At 46.9% G+C, this 20,358-nt stretch overlaps 1 protein-coding gene across 3 annotated transcripts in view; it reads right to left on the bottom strand.

Annotated features, from left to right (window-relative positions):
- The window catches only part of GNG12 (G protein subunit gamma 12), a 117,904-nt gene that overhangs the window by 57,722 nt on the left and 39,824 nt on the right, over positions 1-20,358 (bottom strand). For all 3 annotated transcript variants that reach the window (XM_087449210.1, XM_087449197.1, XM_087449202.1), the window contains exon 2: positions 9,936-9,988. The gene's annotated coding sequence lies outside the window, so the exon portion shown is untranslated. The remainder of the gene's footprint in view (positions 1-9,935; positions 9,989-20,358) is intronic.

The following is a 20,358-nucleotide window of genomic DNA, read 5'->3' as shown; positions in this document are numbered from 1 at the left end:
GCCTGGCACATGGCAGATGCTCAGATGCCCAACCGAGGTGGCCCCGCTGCTGTGCCACCGCCCACCCCCCCCCTTACGGCTGCACACCTTCCCAGCCACGACTCAGGCTTCCGTGTAAAGCAAGATTACTCTGGAACGGTCTGTCTGCGGAGGCGAGTAAGTCAGACCCGACACAAGAGCACGATTCCTGCTCACCTGGTAATTCGTTCGCCAAAGGCGTCCGGGCACGAGTCACACAAACTTCAACATCAGTCCAACAAACAGTGATATCGTCATCACCCTAAAGAACCCTGTGTTTGGCACAGCACAGACACCCAGTCACTGAGATGCAAGGGGACTGGGAGTCTACCGGCTCAGGACTGCCCATTGCCCCAGGGGGACCCAAGGAAAGGGAATGCCACACAGTCCTGTCAAAGGGAACAAACCTCCTCAGTCAGGAATCCCCGCTCCCCACGGGCCAGCTCTCTATCCCCCCTACCCCCCCACCGCCCCCGACGGAGCCTCGGCCCCCAGCTGGGTCACCCTGTTGGTTCAGACCCTGCCTTCTCCTCCTCCGCCTTCAGGGGAAGGTCACATCTCCTTCCAAGACCTCTGTGGGCTCCACAAAGGTGCCCACTATGCCAGTCTTACTGAGAGAGAACAAAATAAGCTGATCTGAGTTTAAAGCATCTAGCTAAATACAGCTTTGTTTGCATATTTTCACAGTCCTTGTAAAGATAATATATAAATTTCTCCTAATCTGGTGGCAAAATCTTAACCAGGAAATGAGGTGGGGCCTAAACAAACGGGCAGTTGTTTCATTTAGTTAACGCAGCTTGCTTTCGCAGACGCCACATGTGGCGTTTATAAGCAAACCATCTACTACGCGTTCCTGCTCTTTCTTGAACAAAACAGTGAGAACAACTTCTTACACATAAAAGTGTCTTCACAAAGCTGTTTATCACAAGGAAGAAAGTGTTCTGCAAATTCTTATCTGCAGAGTGGAGATAATATTGTGATAGGACAATAACGGCCACCATTATTTGGGTGCTTCCTGTGTGCCAGGCCTGTGCTAAGCATTTCATACAGATTGCCACACTTAATTCCCTCCATAACCCTGTGCAGTATTGTCCTCATTTTATTGATGAGGAAATTGAGGCTTTAAGAGTAAGTGACTTGCTCAATGTCACACAGGTGTTTAGTGAGGGATCTGAGGCTGGCAGGTGAGACTTATTCCTAGCCTCTGGGTCATGCCACCTCTGCAACCAAAAAACCCTTTGTCCACAATAAAGAACTAATGAGTTTTGCAAGATAGTCATTTTTGAAAAGCAAGTAGTTGCACATATTTTGATTTTTTCTCACATTCCTATTTGATTAAAAAAAATTTGCTGGAGAACTGGGCCACTTTTTTTAAGGCTTTAAAAGTTTTTTAGAAATCATCACAACAGTCAAATGCAAGTGATGATAATAGCTACCATTTATTGAACATACACTACGTGACAGGCCACCGTGCTGAATTCACTGCATGCCTTGGCTCCTTTAATAAAGCTATCTTGTAAGGCAAATGTCATCATCCCCATTTAACAGATGAGGAAACTGAGGCTCAGAGAGGTTAAACCACTCTGTCCAAAGCGTCTCAGCAGCCGAGGAAAGGTCTGAACTCTAGTCTATCTGCCTACACTACACCACTTCCCTACTATAAAATGCACACAAATAAAAAATACGTTTTAGTTGACAGCCTGTTAGCTATTTCCTCTATCTAGACCGTTGAATGGCTAAATGGAAACCACTATATTCTCTCAGGCCAGGCAAAGAAGAAAGACAAGCAGGCTAGGAAGTTCAGTTCTGTCCTCTCAGCCTCTGTCTTCAACATCGTCTGGGGCAGGAGGGAGGGCACAGGGAAAAGGGGGGTGAAGGGGGCTCCATCTCGCCATCTTTGCAAACAGTCAGTAAAAATAACAGAAGGACATAAACCAGGTTCACCTCCGGATACACAATGTTGAGTGTTGCCAGGGGAACCAGTCCATGATGGAACTACCTGACATGCATTTAATGCGTTCTTAGGCCACTGTCCCTAAAGTGACTCCACCTTTAGCTGACCCAAGCGTCTTGCTAGCATGTGTCCCTTGACCATCTGAGAGGCCGCCTTTACCAGGGGGTGGGCGGCCGAAATGCAGAGTGACCTGCTTGTTAAGGGAGACTTACAGTGGCCTGACTTGCACGTGACAAAGAGGGCACCTGGGCAGGGGGGCTGAGCTCACAGTGCTAGGGCCGGAGGAGGCAGAGGAATCTGCTGAGTGCGAAGGACACAAGCATAAAAGAACAACTGCAAAAAAGCAGTGGGGTGGCGTGTCTTTGGAGGGCAGCAGGACCCAGTGTGCAAAGCGTGACTTTGCAGAGTTCACACACTCTGGAGGGAGCCCAGATCAGGATGCCCCCATGAAGCATAGCAAATCAGCTCTCCGATCAAGAGAAACTAGTTCAGGGCATGAGCATGAGACATAGTGGCTGAGCATAGAGTTTCCAAACGCCAGCTTTCTGTTGGGGTGACATCAAGGGCACTGTGGTGTGACGGCAGAGAAAACCTACCCAGAGACGAGGTCACGGCTGCCCTGCGGTCTTAGAGAGCAGGTGTTGGTGAATCCCTGCCCCTTGCCCCCAGGCACATCTTCTCAGGTTCACACACACAAACACACACAACCCCGTCAGAGGGGACGTCACAGGGAGCCGGGCTGGGCTCCAGAGGAGCAGCATCTTGCCAACCCCTCCAATTCTCTGACACTTGGAATGGGATGCTTGAGAGGGAGGGAGGTAGGGAGCTCCCTGTGTCTGGAGAGGCCTCAGGCACAGGAGGAAGCACCACTTTTAGGATGTTGAAGAGGAATCCCTTGCACTGGGCCAGGGGTTAACAGTTACCATGACAAGATGCTGAAGTGGAAGTTTCCACTATGCCATCAAGATGCAACAGATGGGAAATTCCATAGCAGGGGGCCAGACCATGATGCGGAAATTTCTAAGAAGCTGGCACAGCTGGCTCAGAGATCCGTAAGGAGGACAGAAACAGGGTGGGACGGTGAAGTCATGAAGGATTCTGTGATGGGATTCCTCGGAAGAGCTTTGAGTCCCACTTTCCCAGGTGGGTGGGGTCAGGGGTCGGCCCTTTATCCCAAACCTAGAGCCAAGGGTTTCAAAGGCAACATCTGGAGGGCTTGCCATGTGTCTCCTAGAGCTTGGGGACACGCAGGTGACATCTGCCTGAGGAACCAAAACATGAGAGGAGGCTACAGCCGCTGAAGGTGGAGAGTAGAATGCTGTGTGGGGAATGACTGCTCCCCCACCCACCAGGGGTGGTTTTGTGGACCCTGGGCATCAAGAATGCCAGTGGGGTCTCCAGGTTCTACCCAGGAGGGTTCAGCCTGAGGGTCAGAGGACCCCAAAGAGAGAACCTGAATGGAAACCAGAAGCCGCTGGCGGGTGGTAGCAGCCAGCACAAAGAGAGGCACTGCCTGAGTCCTGAGAGATCCAGACGGAAAGCTCCAGCAGGGGAGACCTCCAGAGGCCACAGAAGCGGCCGGAGGAGAAGAGAGTCCCCTCACCACCACTCAGGCTCAGAGAGCCCAGTGCCGAGCGTGACAGAGCAGTCAGGTAGGGACTTCCTTCTCCCCCCCCCGCCCCCCCGGGGTTCCTGGAGGCAGCTGGAGGAGGGGGAAGCCCTCACGGGCAGGACGGAGGGAAGCGTTCCCTTGGAATGAATGCTGACTGTTCAGAGACACGAGTGGGCATTTCCAGTTTCCAAAGTGAATGTGTGTGTGTCTCTCCTAAAGGGGCCAAAAGGACTTTTTATTACCTAAGAGTAACCAGAACAGTCATAGGCCTGATCAAGTTTTTATTAGGAAACGGGCAAAAACACGCCCCACTGAATAAACTTTAAAAGAACAGTGGGAGACAAGAATAGAGCCATGTCTTAAGCATGTTTCACAGGTCACGTTGTGCAATGGACTAGGACAGCTAACTTTTGCTAAGCAGACTATGCGTCAGGCTCCAGGCCGAGGACTTCACAGACTTCACTTGATTCAGTTCCTCACAGCTCCGTGAGGCAGGTATCACCCCCTCTGATAAGGAAACTGTGGCTCAGAGAGGTCAGGCAGCTTTCCCAGAGTCACACAGGCAGGTAACAAAGCAGTAGCCTGGCCTCAACCTCAAGGCTGACATCTGGCCCTGAACTCGCACGCTCCCGGATGAGTGGTTCTCAGCCGACAGTTGTGATGGAAGGAGGACAGGGTCTCGGGTCCTGCACATCCTTCCCTCTTGGGAGGCCTGGAGTTAGAGAACCAAAGGGCGGACTTTGAAAACCACTGAACTGCACGATCTTAGTGGTCTCTTCCAACTCTGGGGTCCTATGATTCTATCACCTGTGGGGCGGGGGAGGTGGACCACGACTGCAGACACAGGGAGAGGATAAACTCAGAGTTTGTACCCTGTGTTCTCAGAGAGGCAGCCGGAAGGAGGTGGTTCCAGCAGGTGGCCCCATACCAGACCTGAGGGTCACCGAATCACAGTCACGGGTGTAAGTACACAGTTCAGATGATGCCCATGAAGTGCCTGGCCCCAGAGCGAGCATTAGGTAAATGGCAAGTCAAATTGTGAAAAGTCTACACGTATGCCTAAAAACCTCAACATGTAATTTAATGCAACATACTCAGCCACTGACATCACCGTGTCTGTTCCATGAGGAGTCGTGTTTATCGTGGACGCTAAACTTGACTAGCGGAGCCAAGACAAGAAACGAGTGAAGGGGATTAAGCGAGCCAAATCTCAAACAAGTCGAGTAAGCCTGAGGCCATGGCTCATAAGCAGGAGGGGACCATGGAGCCCTATGAGAAAATGCTGGAAGCATGATCCCTTTCTTCAGTAAAAAGGTGCATACGATTCTGCAAATAATTTTAGAAGCCCGTTCACTGACTCAGTCAATGGATGAGAGATCCACTGAAGCTCGTTCATTGTCTTCAGCTTAGTAACCACTCTTCTAGATTCCTAGGGAGGCGACATGAGGTCCTCAGGCCAAAAGCTGCCCACTGACTCACAGTGGGGTCCCCCTCCTCGTCCTCTCCATGTGCTGATTGCTGCCACTCTCCATTAGGATACCACACTTGGAACAGGTAGTCATTGTAACTGAAGCGAATCTAATTTGTAAACCTTCAAGTTTAACGGACCCCAAATGAAGAATTTGTAAATCAGTGGACTCTGGTATCTAGAAATTTTATTTGCTTGGCATGCTCTTTCTTTCTTTCCTTCCTCTAGTAATGAAATTCCCCGTTTTCACAGGGACCCCATTCCACGTGATTCTGCTGAGATTCACCCTCTGCTGACACATGAACAAGCCCCGGCCAAACAGATACTGCTTATTGTCTACTGCCCACTTCTGGCCAAGCTGATTCAGGCAAGGAATCCAAACCGGGCCAGTCAAGATCCCTCCTTGGCACTATTCCCAGAGCAATGGCAAAAGAAGCATTCTCTTTTCACTGAGATCCATAGCTGTGAGGATGATGGCTACCTCTGGCACCAGGGTGAGGGAGAGCTTGCCCGTGAATGAAGCTCAGAGAGTTAAGCAGAGCCAAGAGATGGAGAGAATGAAGGATAATGGCCTGGTGATATCTTATGAACCCCTGGATACAGCTATGCCTGAAGCTCATGCCAGCATGGACATTTTAGTCATGTAAGTCAAGAAACTAGTTTAAGTTGGATTTCTGTTACTTGGAACCAAAATAATTCTAACTAATAAACCTGATGTAGATGAAAATAAAGCCCAAAAAGAAATTCCCATTCATGGTCCTTGTGGAATTCTGGGCTCCTCTCTGAGAAAGATCTTTACTGAATTAAAATTTTTTCATTCTATGACATTCCTGCAAAAAGTCTAGGCTTAACATTATTCTCATACCACCCTCTGCTCCTCATAGTTCATCTCACCAATGCTGCCACCAACCAGACACTACCTCTTGCAATAAGTATTAAAGTTACCAGGCAGAAGAAGAGAGTCTCAGAAGCGGACAACAGTAGCACAGGTTATAGTTTGCTACCATCCAGCAAACACTTGGACTCCACTACTCCTATTCCCACAAGCTTCTCAAACTGCCCTGGTTCCCCCAAAAGGTACAGAACACTCAGCATCAGAAATGACCTAGAGCCATGGGGCTCAAAACAGTAGGAGAGATACATGTGGAGCAAGGGACGAGAGCCACACAGGTCACAGAGGACAGGCCAATGTAAATTCTGTGTATCAAAGAGCCACTCCACAGACCGAGTCAGGGCGTAGAATGATTTGGGAGTGGGGAGAAATAACATTCACAGAGTATTTTCTGGAAGTTGTTTATTATTCTTTTAGAACAGGGATGGTAAGTAGATTTCAACTCATGTGCCAAATCTGGTCCACAGCCAAATGCCCAGGCTCAGCATCAGGAACCATGACCACCTGTGAAGTCCGTCATGAGGCGGGGAGGGGATGGATGTATGCAACGATTACATTTATCCTTGGATTAAGCCAGGCCAACAGAGACACGCATACCTGGACTGGAAGGGCTTTCCTGGACCACACTCGGGAGTTATATCATTCGCCCTCACCGAGGGCAGTCCTCAGTATTTTATTTATTACAGGGAGGTTGTTTGCCACCTTACATGGGATCCTCTTTTGAGCACTCTGCAGAAATTGCTCGAAGTCTTGAATCATGATCAACCTCACTTCTTCTGAGTAACTAATATACTTTTATCTTCTGACCACTATGAACTGTTAACTGGGCGCTTTCTCCTTCTGGTACTGACTGCGCAGAAGCTCAGAGGCAAGCCTCTGGGGCCTGCTGGCAAGTGGACAGGCTCTCACCCCTGCACGGGGCTAACCTTACCTCTCCTTCCCCACACATTCCCTTCCTTCCTTATTTTTCTGAGTCTCATCATATTATGCATGAATTTAAAAGCCACCTCAAAAACCTTTGAAAGAAGACGGGCACATACACCAGATCAACAGCAATTAAAACAACGTAGATGGTGACTGGAGGACAATTTTACAAACGCTGCCTTTGTGGCTGCTGTCACCGGGAAGCTCCACGTGAGCAGGCTGAGAAGGCGGCGGCCTTGGACCAGGAACAGCCCTGGGCCAAGCTGGCAAGTCAGCAGATGTCTGGGTCCCGCCCTCGCCCACTCCTGCCTCCCGAGTATTGCCCCCCACCCCATCCTTCCTGCAGCGGCGGGGTGCCCTCTGCTCCGTTCCTGTGTCCCCACCTCTACTCTATTGTCAGTACTGCTGGTTGCTCTCCCCTCCCCAGCCCCTCCCACCAGATCAGAGCAGCTCACACTTGCACAGGACCTTACACTTGACCAAGTATCTCCTCTCTCAGGGACGAGTACATTTTAAGCAGGTATTTTGAAGGGGAAAAGACCAAAGGACTAATTCCCTAACGGTGGGACAGGCTGTAATTATGGTACAGACGGCACTGAACGGGGAGTCTTCCCGTAAGCCTCAAACAGTTCTGTGTAAAGCAGCAGCACGGTGCCCGCCACACAGGCGGCCTTCAGTCAACAGTGGGCACTGAGTATGACTATGGCTGCTGTTACTCTTTGTCCCACCACCATGACCCCTCGACTCCTCGCTGCCTATTCTCGTGTCACCACCATGGCGGTAACTGCCCCTTTCTTAACACTGGCTCGCCCCGGATCCACAATCAATTACTGCGTTTTAACTACATTTTATGGTTTATAAAGCACTTTCACATACATCATCCTTTTTGATCTTCTTGGCAGTCCTAGAGTTAGTATCATTCCTATTTTACAGATGAGGAAACTGATGCTCAGAAAGGTTAAGTCTATAAGGTCCCAGAGCCAGGGAGCAGCAGAGCCTGGGCTCAAACCCAGGTCCCATATAAATTTCTAGTTCTTTCCATACCACGTGGCTGCCAACTGCATACAATCACATCAGAATCATCTGAGCGCTTTAAGAATCAGACCTAATGAATGTGGACGGCCCAGTGGAAGGGACTACAAGCTTGTATTTCAACAGGCGCCTCGTGTGACCCTGATGAGCTGCTGGTGGGTGACCAAGTGCGCTGTCCGGGCTGCTTCCTGCTTGACCAGGCCCCTGCTGGACTCTCGGCCCTGAGCTGACACTGCAAGGAAGGCCCGGGCAGCCTTCTGCTCTCATGCCACTGACAAAGCAGTGGAGGAAGTAAGGTGAGCCAGGGGAAGAGAGAACCACAGAAGGCGGCATGGGGCGTTAGGTAGTTCAGGGCAGGGACCTCAGATGGCAGGAACAGGTGGGGCGGGCCACTTATGGAGAAGGGGAGACTCTACTAGGCCCCACAGGATGGGAAGGATTTCCAAGTTAGAGAAGGGTGGGCAGCATGAGGTGTCCTCAAGAGAAATGGTAAATGGACTAGTCCGGATAGAATTGAAAAAACAGCAGGAGACAAGCAAGCAAGGATGGGACCTGACAATGGACGTGGAGAAGCCAGAGAGAGGAGCCGAGGCTGGTGTGGTGGTGACACGGAGGCACCGACAGTTCCGAGCAGAGGGGGAGCGTCCTGAGAGTCGGCCTGCAGGATGACCAGTGTGGCGGTGCTGTGCAGAACAAAGGGAGGCGGGACAGCGGGGAGCCCGGAACCGGCAGGACCACCCAGGAACCTGCTGACCTGACGGAGCTGCCGGATGGCAAGAGCGAGCCCAGGGTTCCGGGGCCTGTCAGTCCCAGTGGGTGAGATGACAGGCTCGGGGAAGGGAGTGGGACCCGAGGCCTCTCACTCGTCACGCTCTTTCCATTCGATCACAGCTGTTTGCACCTGACGCAGAAACACTGTATGGGAGGTGGTAAAAATGGCGACCCTGTATCCAGGCTCCTTGCAGTGTGATTCTGCAGCTCTTCTCACCAAGAGATAGAATCTATGTCTGTACCTCTTGAGTCTAGGCTAGCCATATGGCTTGCTTTAGCCAAAAGAATGTGCTGGAAGCAACACTGTACCAGTTCTGAGCCTTGCCCTCAAGATGCTTCTGCTCTGTCTCTAGGTACCCTGCCCAACCGCCACGTGAGCAAGCTCGGCGCAGCCTGCAGGACGGTGAGACACACGTCTTCCTCCTCGTCATCCCTCCAGCCGACAGCCAGGTGACCCCCGAAACAAAGGCTCGCTGCCGCAGACCTGTGGCTGACTGCAGACACAGGAGTGGCCCCAGCTGAAACTGGAAGAACCACACAGCCGAGCCCAGCCCGATCGCCAGCACACAGAACTGAGGGATAAAGAAACGATGGCTACTTTGAGTCAGTAAATTTTGGCTCAAATTTCTGGTAGCAAATTTTGGGGTTGTTATGCGGCAAAAGCTCACTACCACACACTGCAAATGACAGTCTCACCACGTATGAGGGACTCAGGCCACCCGAAGCCTCAGGAACTTTTTCACTTGAGAAGTACGTCAACCGCCAGGCTCTAACGGAAGTTTGCTACCATTACAGAACTGTTATCTCACAACAATTACATTTAGGTTCAAAGAGAGATGAGAGAAAAAACAGAGCAATAAGAAAGCTAATATGTTACAGCCGTGGGCCAAATTTCATTATAACACACTGCGAGGGACCATCTGAATTCCTCGGCTCTTTGTTGTTCTGGCGACTGCTTGAAACAAGCGGACCATCAACAGGGGCCTGGAAATAGTTTCATTACAAAAAAAGTTTTTATTTTAATAGTATTTGGCATGTAATCATAGATCTTTTCCCTGACCATGTTCTTAGCAAAAGAACGTGCATTGATCTGTTTTTTATAAGGCAGGGAAACAGCTTAAATCATTTCAGAGAGAAAAAAAGTGCGAATAAATAGACATCTAATCATAGTACTGTCAGGGATGCATCTAACTTAGACGTGTGAATACCATTTCAAAAATAATGTCAAACAGTCACTTTGTTCTAAAAATGAAAGAGCACTTACCAAGAAGACTTCGTGTGGCCCACCGTTATCAGGTTTTAAGTGATGGAACGAATCTGAAATAGAATTAAACAAACATTCCATAAGTAAATCACGTTTGGAAGGGATGTGCTTTCGATCCCCAGTGACTGCCATAATGTTGAGTATTTATTCTTTTAGTTAAAGATTAGCACAGCTTTTTCTGGCTCCTGATGGAATACGGAGAGTTCCTCGCCTACGTATTTCAACTTCCTGCACAGAGAGCCTTCTCTCATCTCCTCAGGGCGAGCTGAACGGCTGAGGCCAGCATAACTATAAATGGTAGTGTTTTCGTCCCGACCCCTCCACGTCAGCGGAGGCCTCCCTCGTTCCTGCTCTTGTCTGGGTCCCTCAGCCCCCTTCTGCCAGGAGCAGGCCATGGCTCCCTTTACGGAGCCAATGCAGAAACAGACGGTCCAGCACGACTTGAAGGGCAAGGGGCAGAGCGCACAAGGCTTTCCAATAGCGATCACCTGATCACGCTAACCACACGGTTTTGTTTTATTGATAATGGTGAGCCTAAGGCAGTGCTGCTCAACAGAAAGATAACGCAGGCCACAAATGTAATTCTAAATGTTCTAGTTGGCATATTAAAAAAGCAAGAAGAAACAGCTGACATTAGTTTTAAGAATATATTTAATTTAACCTTATTCGGAATATTATCATTTCAATGTGTAACCAACATAAAAAATTACTTATGAGACATTTTACATTCTTTTTTTCATAGTAAATCTCTAAGACCCAGTGCATCTCAACTCAGGCTAGCCACATTCCGACTGGTCAACAGCCCCAGCGGCTGGCGGCTGCCACACTCGACAGCACGGGTCCAGGGAATCCATTCCTGGCCTCCAGGTATTGGCAAGGCTCCAAAGCGAGCCAAATGCAGATGGAGATTTTATTCCTCTATTTTCCTGCTCCTAGGAATCCAGCATTACCCCATTTCATGACATCATTGAGTAGAAGTAATAACATAATAATAGAAGTACTTATATAGCACTTACTCTGTGCCAGAAACCATTCTCGCGTGTTCCTGTTCCCTCAATTAATCCTCACAGTAACTTCAGGAGGGGAGTATACTATTGTTCGTGTTTTGTAATGAGGAAACTGAGGCCCAGAGAGCTTAAGTAACTTACTCAAGGTCATAAGATAAAGACAGAGCTGGGATTCTAATCCACGGAGTCTGCCCCCAGAGCTCAGGCCACTAGGCTCCCGATTAAATTTGAACAGCTCAAAATAAGATAATAACTCTCAGTGTTAATTATAACCATTGAGTGACTCAAGGCTGCTCCCGTGGTACGTGGTCAGATAATAGCAGTGATAGCAGATGGGAGAGTTGTGGGATGTGCTAGTAAATTAAATTAAAAATCATCTGGGGGGTGAGAACACCAAAACCACAGGCAGGACCGGGGTCAAGGAGACTGCACTGGGTCTGGGGGCCTGTCTGGACGATCGAGGTGTGGGAGTGGGGGAGGTTAACGTGGGTCCCTGGGAAACCTAGTCTCAGTGGTTTTCTGAGGGAAGGGTCTACCACTTTAATCCGATTTGCCAAGGGGTCTATATGATAGACATCTCTGTGTCTGTCTTAGCAGGGGAGGGAGTAGGAGGAAGAATCAGGAAGAAAAGAACTAAGAAAACACATCCTTTTCACTTTATTAATCTGTAGCCTCCAAAGCAATCACACCTAGCGAGAAAAATCAGGTCACACTCAGAACTGCCCCCCAAATTCCAGGGAGGGAGGAGGGTCGGTGACACTGTGTGGAATTAACAGGCCGTAGGCCGAGGCCACGGGGGACGCTGCCGCCCCGCCTCGCAGGGCGGCCCCGAACCTGCTGGAAGTCCCGCAGGGCTTCCTCTCTGGTGTGGGACCCAGTCCAAGTTCCCAAGCCCCAGCAATCCTGCACCGGCCCCCTTCCTGGGTGCCCTCCCACAGGCATCTCAACCACACGAAGGAGGTACTACTCTCACCCATTTAGCAGGTGAGCAAACTGAGGCACAGAGGTGAAGTCAGTAGCGTAAGGTCACACGGCTCGTAAGCGGCAGAGCCAGAGAGTGACCCCAGAAAGTCTGGTTCCAGAGGCTGCATCCTTCACGGCTACACCCTACCTGCTCCCACAGGGCTCCGTGCTGTCTACTCTCACTGCTCTCTGTTACTGCACATGGCTCCTGTGTTTCAGTCTTTCTCTACTGGTCTCTCTGCCCACTTGTTTGCAGCATCTCTGAAGCCTGAAAATGTGTCTAACTCATCTTAGTCGTTCCAGGACCTAGCAAGGTGTTCGGTATACAGTAGATGCTCAATAAAGGCACACCCAGGAAAACAATGGAACAGCATGGGAAGGATATAGGACAGGGTTATAAACTTGGGCCTAATAAAAACACACCAGGATAAAGAGTCTCCAAATGTGCACTTTAACAAAGCAAGTTTGAATTCATCTAAATCCAGCCAGTGGTGAGGGCACAGTCATCTCTCAAGCCTGGTCAGTAGCAGAGGGGACAAACACAGCTCAAAGCTGAACTGACTTGCTCATACCTCCAAGTTGATCAGCTTCACTTCACTGTGCACACGGATCTAAGTAATAACAGGCCCTCTGAAAGCCTTGGCTGGCCATTATCAAGGAATGCCAGAAAAGACACTTGCCTTTAAAAAATGCAATATTCAGGGCTGGCCCCATGACTTAGTGGTTAAGTGCACGCGCTCTGCTACTGGCGGCCGGGGTTCGGATCCCGGGTGCGCACTGACACACTGCTTCTCCGGCCATGCTGAGGCCGCGTCCCACGTACAGCAACTAGAAGGATGTGCAACTATGACATACAACTATCTACTGGGGCTTTGGGGAAAAAAAAGGAGGAGGATTGGCAATAGATGTTAGCTTAGAGCCAGTCTTCCTCAGCAAAAAGAGGAGGATTAGCATGGATGTTAGCTCAGGGCTGATCTTCCTCACCAAAAAAAATAAATAAATAAAAATAAAAAAATAAAAAATGCAATATTCAACCAAAAAAGGACACAAAACTTTATTTCTTAAAGTTTTCATCGTTTCAAATAATTCAATCTGAGTATATTCCAAATACTTTCTATTTACCTTACAGGAGTCACACATTGAAATCTTTTGTGGTCTGGACAGGGCTTTGCCATTCTCTAGCCTAGAGTTCCACAATCTGTCTCTTTCCATCACTATCTAACCTCCCCTTGGATGGACATAAAAAGTGACCTTGTAGGAGGACACTCTCCTCTTTCTCTAACTGCAGGAAAGACAAAAGTTTTAAGATCTGGGACATACACAGACCTCTAGGGAGAAAAAGATCTCTTTCTAGCTCACGTCAGAGATTGTATCAGGACCGTGGCCAGGCCCACCCATTCACGGAGAAATGCAATTAGCCCTAACATCCACTCTTCCTACTGCAGCCAGAATGTAAAGACACCACCACCTTCCCATGTATATGGGTGCTGGCATCATCTCTACTTTTAACAACCAAATTATAAACCTGTATTTTGACGCTTGCTATCTCATCTCTTCCATGATAAACAACTATTACTGAGAGGTTCACTGAGTGCAAATTATGTGCCAGGCATGGTTGTAGGTGCTGGAGATACAGCAGTGCAGGAGGTAAACAAGGTTCCTGACACAGGGGCCCTCCCACTATAATGGGAGACAGAAAATAAAAAGTAAACAAAGAAGTAAATAACTTCAAACAGTGGTAAGTTCAAATTCTTCCATACACGCAGGGAATGATGTACCTACTGAAGAGTTTAATAGCGTCTGTTTGGCAGCTGTATGGAGGAGTCTGGACAAGGCAACAGTGGATAAATGGATCCATGGTGACCAATTATGAGGCCATTCAATTGTTCAGGTGAGATATGATGGTACCTTGGCCTAGGATGGTAGCAGCTGAGATGGAGAGAAGTGGATGGATTCAGCATAAGTTCTGCTGATGAAGTGGATGTGGGAGATGAGGGAGAGGAAGCGGTTGAGATGACACCCAGGTTTGGCTCAATCAACTGGGTCCATGATGGCTTCATGGGGGGAAAAACAGGTTGAGAGAGGAAAGAAAATCAAGAATTCTGATTTGACCTTGTTACCTGTGTGACATCCAAGTGGAGATGTCAAGAAAACACTGAAAAGTCTAGAACTGTGCAGTCCAACACAGTAGCCACAAGCACATGTAGGGATTTAAATTTAAACACAATTAAAACTCCTTCCCCCAGTCTCCGGAGCCACATTTCAAGTGATCAAATAGACACAGAAGCTACTACTTCATTGAACACCAGGAGTATAGAATATTTCCATCATCATAGAAAGTTCTATTGGGCAGGACTTGTCTGGCACGTACACGATAACTTGCTAGACTCCTTTCATTACTATCAAGTTTACTGCAATTATAAAACACAAAACAATAACCCTGGGAGATCTTGAGCTCTGTACGGCGACTGGATTCTCATCTGGCGGAACATATTTGTTCCTAGTCACATTTTAATTCTCTAGAAAATAACAGAACACAGGCACTGTAGGAGAGTGGGGTGAACACTGGATTTATCGGCCTGGCTTCCAGCCGTCTTCTCTACCAGTGACTTCCACTTAACTTACATGTGCCTCAATTTCCCCACCTACAAAATGGGGAGCACTCCCGAGCGGACTATCTTGAGAAGTACGCTGGAGAATGTTTCCAGCTCTCGAGATATCTGCTGTTCTCTGGTCAGGTCGATTTTGTTTTCACCTGCAAATTCTGACATGATGTTAACTTGAACGGCAAAACAGATATCAAAGGGCCTCTGAAACATATAAAAGACCCTACCAGAGGCACAAAAGGTACATGTTCCGCAAAGGTGAGGCAAAGTTGAAAGAAAAATACCCTGTGCATCACAGAATATAGTCCATCACAGAAATGTGTGTGTTATTACACGTTGCAGGGCTACTGACTTTATCAAGTCATGCTACATGTGTCAAAGAATCACGAATTGAGCCCCAAAGGTAAAAGGAGGTAGGAACCAAAATGGTAACATTTCTCCCATTGTGAAGGGCCTCCGTCCCAGGGAAGGGCACACCCTGAGCGCGTGAACTGGCCTACCTGAACCAAACGGTGCCACCCCATCATCTCCACCTTGAGACTGGCTCCTGGCCGGAAGAGCTGGTCTGGGCTGTTAGGGGGAGAAACTCTTCTACCTGGTCACTGTCCTCAATCCACAGAGAGTTCTAGAGACTTAAATTTCATTTTTAATTGAGGAGTTAGTGGTATGTCTTCAACTCATTTGTAGGTAAGTTGTGGGGGAAAGTATCCTGATTATGCCAAAGTGGTAAGAAATTTTAAAAATATACATATATTCCTATTGCCAACCTTTAAGAGAATACTTAAAAAGTCAGAGTAAATAATTGAAATGTTACACTCAACATATTTTTTTTTCATTTTTCTATTGAAAGGGCAATGGTGGGTTGTTTTTTTTTTAATGCCAGTTTTAGAAGGATGGGAAGCTTCTTCAGAATTGACCCACATCCCCACCACCCTAGCGCTAGCATCTACTTCTGCCTGTTACCCTCCATAGACATGTTTTCATAAGACCGTGGCCATAGTTGAACGCTGTTGGTAGGAAACCTAGTGAAGGCTTTGGAGTCAGACAGATCTAGGCTTGAATGTCGGCTCCTCAACTAATGAGCTGCAAATCCCTGGGCAATTAACCTCTAAGCCTCAGTTTTCTAAAGTGTAAAATACCTTTAGCACAGCATTGCTATAAGGATAAAAAGGGAGAATGTTGGCACAGTGCCTCCAGGAGAGACTCCATAAATGACGGCTATCATTTTTTCATTTTACTTTAAATTTTAAATATTTTTGTGCATTTCTACACATATTCATAAGGATTGTTTAAGGGGTCTAATAATAGTGCTTCATGTTGAAAAGTCATAATTTACTAAATCATTCCCCTAATACTGGATATTTAGGTTATTGCCAGTTTTTTTTTTTTTTTTTTTTTTTGCTGAGAAAGGTTCACCCTGAGCTAACATCTGTGCCAGTCTTCCTCTATTTTGTACGTTGGTCGCTGCCACAGCATGGCTGATGAGTGGTGTAGGTCCATATCTGGGATCCGAACCCGAGAACCCTGGCCGCTGAAGCAGAGAGCCCCGAACTTAACCACAATGCCATGGGGCTGGCCCCCAACCAGTTTTTATTATAAATAAGATTACATTGGATATCTTCATGCTTTCGTTTTTTTCATTCCTTTAACTTATTTTCCTAACTTCCTTAAATTCCTAACAGTAGAATTAGTCTTTTTTTCCTTGTAAACAGGCTTTTATTAACATACAATAATGTTACCAACAAAATAATGGAGAACTTCTGAGACCTTGACATTTTATACATAAAATGGAATTCCATGCTGTTTCAGTTTGCATTTCTAAGATATTAGTGAGGATGAACATTTTTTCCTGTTTATGAATAGTTTTGTCACCTTGAAAAACAGTAAGTTTATATTCTTTGCTTATTCATGTAGCAGCATCTTGATATTTTTCTAAAGAATTTGGAAGAGTTCTTTATAGTACATGATAATCAAGAGTTAATACATGTATTTGCTACAAACATATTTCCAATACTCTCGCAATTTTAAGATAACCATCTTTTCGTTTACACAGCATTTTAATAAATAATAAGCAACAGCCATATTTTGTATAAACCTCATGAGCTATGACATTGCTTCTTGGCAAAATGTTTGTCTTTTGATTGCTTCTCAATGTCCAATTACACCCACTTTGATTTTCACAGCAATCCTGTGAGTGAGCTGGGAGTCTGACAATTCCCACTGTACAGCGGAGAAAACTGAGACCCAGACAGGCAGGGTGACTCACACAGGGTCACCCAATCCTGGAGTCGGCCAAGACTGGACTCTGAGTCCTTCTTCCTCTGAACCAAAGGACTTCTCATGAAAAGAAGCTTGCAAGGTAGAATGAAGAGAAGTATTTTGTGCAAAACTGATTAATATCCAAAGCACCAATTCCACATCACTTCCTATTAAAAAACCTTTACACAAAGCGTCCTCTAGAGAACTGTGCCTGCTGCATTGGAGGCTCTCAAGATACGTTAGTATTTTTTTTTTTTTTCCAGCTTTACTGAGGTATAATTGACAACAAATAAAATTGTAAGATATTTAAAGTGTACATAGTGATGATTTGATATATAAAAGTATACATTGTGAAAGGATTCCCGCTGTCTACTTAATTAACACATCCATCACCTCACATATTTATCTTTTTTTTTTTTTGGTGAGAACATTTAAGGTCTACTTTCTTAGCAAATTTCAATTATATAATACAGCGTTATCAACTATAGTCATGTTTTACATTAGATCCTCAGACCTTATTCATCTTATAACTGAAAGTTTGTACCTTTTAACCAATTTCTCCCTATTTCCCCCACACCCCAGCCCCTGGCAACCACTTTTCTACTTGGTTTCTATGAGTTTGACTTGTTTTTGTTTTTTTTTAGATTCCACATAAGTGATACCATGTAGTATTTGTCTTTCTGTCTGGCTTATAAGCAATGTTAGAATTTAAGCAAATCCATCAAAGTGATGGCTTACATAATAGACCACCCTAACGCAGTTTTTATGCAGTTAAAATAGTTTAAATAACTTAGACCTACATTAAGTTTTGCTTTATTACTTTTTTTAACCCAGCACGAATACCACTTCTTTCCCCAAGCATTCCCTGACTCTTTGGCTCAAGGAAACTGCTCCTTCTCCTTGAATTTCTACAACCTTTACCACTTTCTACCTTTTCTAACAGGTATTTCAGAATACATTTCACCTCTTCTACTGGATGAGGAAGTCCCAAGGGTCATCTCTTATTTGTGCGTGTATCTCCCAAGGAGCCTAGCACCCCGCTCTGCTCGAGGCAGTGCTCATTCAGGGTTTTTATGGAGAGATGGGGAAGAATTTTACACAGATAAGAGACAACGGTAAAAAAAAATTAGAGTTTGGTTAAAAATCAGAGCGTTACAGTATAGGCTGCATTAAGTGTGTGCTTTCTGCTACACTACTCCTTTCGGCAAGCATATACGATCACGAGACAGCTCTAATGCATTCTTAGGCCAGGAGTCTGCATTAGCTAAACAATACTAAACTACACTAAACAGAATATCCAATGATGTTTCCAGCCGTGGACAAAGCTGTATAATTCTGTAGATATATCTGTTATGCTTTTATTTGCAAATTATGATATAACTCATTCCTCAAAAATTCACTGGGTACACACACACACATACACACACAGGCACAAAAGTCCTGGTTCAGCATTTGGGAAGAACTCAGATAAAAATAAGGAACATCTGTTTCCTAACATCAGGAAAATTCACAGGAAACGATTAATGTTCACTAGGGAGAAAGAAAAATAATCTGGATTAAATTATAAAAGGAAGCATCCCAAAATCCACCATTTATTACAGTACAGCCTGCAAGTCATCCGATCCTCAGAACCGAGGGGAAGATTTCACATTCTCTTAAAACTTGTCACAGTGGAAATCTTTTTACTCCGTGTGTATACAAATAAACATAAAATTGTATGTCCCCACCCTACATAATGTCCTCAGGCTCTGTGTCCCCCTGCTGATACTGACGTTACCCTCAGCAGTCTGGGTTGGCATTGTGTGTGTGCTTTCACAACGTGCCCAGTGCCTCACAGGGCAAGTGGGTGGTGGTCACTGGATGGAGAGGATGTGGCTCCTTTGAGAAAAATCTAGAGAGGCTGATGTCTCCCAAGGGGAACTGGAAGGACAGTGGCTGGCAGGGCCACAGCAAGGCCAAAGCAAATTGTAGATGAAGGTGGTTTGCTGTTGGTTGGCTCTCCCACCATCCTGCTCCTTATATGCTTCTCTGTACCTACTACATGCCTGGCAACGTGGAAGGTGCTAGGGGTACAACAGAGACCACCACCCACTCCCTCTCCTCCAGGAGCCTACAATAAGTCACACGGACGACCCATCAGGCCGTTACAGATCCAGTGGTACAGATTTAATCGCAGTAAATAAACGGAGCTCTGAGAGCATGGAGGAGAGGCACCTATACCAGGCTGGGATGATCACCGAAGGCTTCCAGGAGGAAGCGGTATCAAAGCTCAAGTGCGAAGAATGAGCAGGGTTAGGCAGAAGATGAAAGGAGGGAGGCATGAGCAAGGCAGAGGGAGCAGCTTGTGCAAATGTTCTAGAGGAAGCGAGTGCCTGTGCGTGCCAGGGGGTGCCAACAGCTGGTGCACTGGAGTAAAGAGTTCCAGAACAGGGAGAGGCCTCACTGTCTAAGAGGCAAAACCCAAAGGGGGTGAATACAATGAGAACCACAGGTCCAATGGGACGACCCAGGATCTCTAGCATCCTCGCATCAGAAAGAGCTAGCACGGACTCACCTAGGGGACAGCCAACGCCCTTTCAGGCGACAGGCCTCTGCAGGGCAAGGAGACAGACTGCCCATCAGAGGCGAAGCTGACCTCCAATTCCACGGACAAACCAGTAGCCAGCTACCCAACCCCACAGATGGGAGCCCCACGAGGAAGACAGAATTATCTCCATTTTACAGATAAGTTGCCGGTTTAGCAGAGAGTCTTTACTGATATTCCTTTCTGTTAACTGATCCTACTCTGACTCGGGAAACCACCTCATCTTGGTATGGTGGGGACTTTCCTGTTTTGGCACTGCAAGTCCCACGTGCCAGGAATCCCCTCAGTGACATACAAACCAAGAAGCTGGTCACCCACCCAGTTTCGAGGCGCGTGAAGTGGACAACAGGTTCATGCCCCAGGCCTTTATACCAGAACTGGCGCCAAGTTCAGTGTGATCTAATCTCCGGAAGCCAAGCTAGACCCTTTGAGCTACAGGACCCTCTGGTCCTACATCCTGGGGGCTTGTCTGGGGATCCTATATGATTTGCAGTAATTCACAGTGAGTAACTGCAGAGCACAGAGGGCCTAGTGAGCATCAGCTGTCATGCTGAGGGGAAAGAATCACTTACTTGTCTCGTTACAGAAGAGTCATTAGCCAGAAGACAGGTGAATTTAATTTTTGTTGTTGTTAACTGAGAATTAAGCAAATATCTTTCAGCTTTAACTTTGGATACTGAAAATGTTCCTAAAATAATAGTCCACTTACCTACACGGAGTAGTGAACATATTCTCATTTATCTTTGTTAACCAGGATCTTACAGCGCCTCACCCATTGCAACAGCTTACACCCTCACTGTTCAACAGAGTTAAAACAAAGTTCAGACGACAAAGAAAAACAACACAACACCATTTCCAGTAGAGACAGTCACAGCAGGATATTACTTTGTGGCAATATTTGGCAGGCAGAGGGTGGCTGATAAATCTTTATAGAATGAATGACAGTGAAAAACTGGGCCGTGCAGAACTACAGAAAATTACCAGGACGGGGGATGAGATGATGG

This window comes from Ceratotherium simum, chromosome 2, assembly GCF_057802395.1.
Source record: "Ceratotherium simum simum isolate JZ-2026a chromosome 2, ASM5780239v1, whole genome shotgun sequence".
Classification (NCBI taxonomy): domain Eukaryota; kingdom Metazoa; phylum Chordata; class Mammalia; order Perissodactyla; family Rhinocerotidae; genus Ceratotherium; species Ceratotherium simum.
The sequence above is the reverse complement of the archived record's forward strand: the minus strand, read 5'-3'. Positions and strand labels throughout refer to the sequence as shown.